We start from the raw sequence: 1,506 nt of genomic DNA on the forward strand, positions 1-1,506 counted from the left end.
CACAGTGTGACAGACCAGTTCTGTCACTACAAGATGTCCCATTTGATTGCCAAGGTTGAGGGCATAGGAAACAGAATCCAGACAGCTATAATCAACATGGTTGACTGACGTTACAAAGGCACTCAACTGGCTTCCAATGTATCCCATTAGGTACTTTGGTTGTAAGCTAGGAGCGCAGACCCAGTTTGATGTTAAGAATGACCGTTACCGAAAAAAAGAACCAAAAAAAAAAAAAAATGACTGTTACATTGTCAATGAATTTCCTGAGGTGAATAAGCGGCAAGACATGTTGGATGGTTGAAGAAATCATTAAAAAACAGTTCTCTCTCCTCGATGTGAGAATCGAATCCTGAAGCAGATCTACATGTCAATCCAAAGAAGCAAACAATAGGTAACTCTTATAAATCCTGTAGATACTGAGGCGCGCTCGCACACATCATAAACTCGGTACACTCGTCCTCAGAAACCCGCCTGAGAATAATGACAGTAGCACAGGAAAGAAGGGAGAGGAAAAAAATATAGAAAAAGCAAGGACGAGAGCTCTGGTTCCACAGCCAGCGGTGAGGTAGCACCACCTCCATCCTCCACCCACACGTGCTGTGGGAGAGGGAGAGAGCTGGGGGGGGGACGATACAACTGAGGTGCAGAATGGATGAATTCAGTGGCCATGCGAAAGATCTGACTCTTAGCACAGATTTGGAAAGAACCGTGGGAAGGCGTGCCAGCATCCTGTTTGATTTTGAAAAGGAGGCGAGCGTTATTGATTCATCCGATAAAGAAATCATTGCTGAAGCTGAAAAACTGGATGCAAAGCCACGGGTCCTGTTGTTTTGACTGAAGTTCTCTTTAATGAGAAGATGAGAGGGCAAATCAAGAAATACAGGTGCCATTTCCCAAGATGTTGTCATAGCAACCAAAGGCTCAGGGGTACCGTCTTCACGGAAGGGAATGCATGATAGAGATGCATCAAGCTTAGTAGAAATCCAAGATTCCACTGCCTCGAGGATGCGGGATGACGCAGAGCTTTGAGAAACAAGCTTGCCAACGAGATCCCTGTCAATGCAGAACCACTCATCGCATGGCTGAAGGAGGCAGAGGAAGACGTCGACGGTGAAAACCTTGAGGCGGTATATTCGAAGACTGCCAGTGTACCAAAAGTTGAAACCGTGGCATCAAACAGAGAATGACACTGATATTGATGCCATTTAAAATGACAAAGGCAACTTAGCCTAATGTCATACTCCTGCAAAGTCCTCCATTATCAGCCAGAAATGCTCAGGAGCAAACATGGCTTAATATCATTAAGCCACACGTGATACTAAAAGCTACTGCTGGGAGTGATCTACAATTAAGCCCAATTAGACATCCAGGTAGTCCATATATATCGGCGAGCAGTTGTAGTTTGCTTATTTACAGCATATTTCTTTTGGGAAAAAAACAAAACAAATGGTCGACACATCTGGATCACATTTATACAGTTAAAAATTTATAAAAAGTAAAAATATT

The 1,506-nt window shown here is 43.5% G+C and overlaps 1 pseudogene; it reads left to right on the forward strand.

The window, feature by feature from the left end:
• The first annotated feature begins 286 nt into the window (after positions 1-286).
• Positions 287-1,209, forward strand: LOC116889317 (annotated as a pseudogene).
• The last annotated feature ends 297 nt before the right edge of the window (positions 1,210-1,506 follow it).

This window comes from Rattus rattus, chromosome 1, assembly GCF_011064425.1.
Source record: "Rattus rattus isolate New Zealand chromosome 1, Rrattus_CSIRO_v1, whole genome shotgun sequence".
NCBI lineage: Eukaryota > Metazoa > Chordata > Mammalia > Rodentia > Muridae > Rattus > Rattus rattus.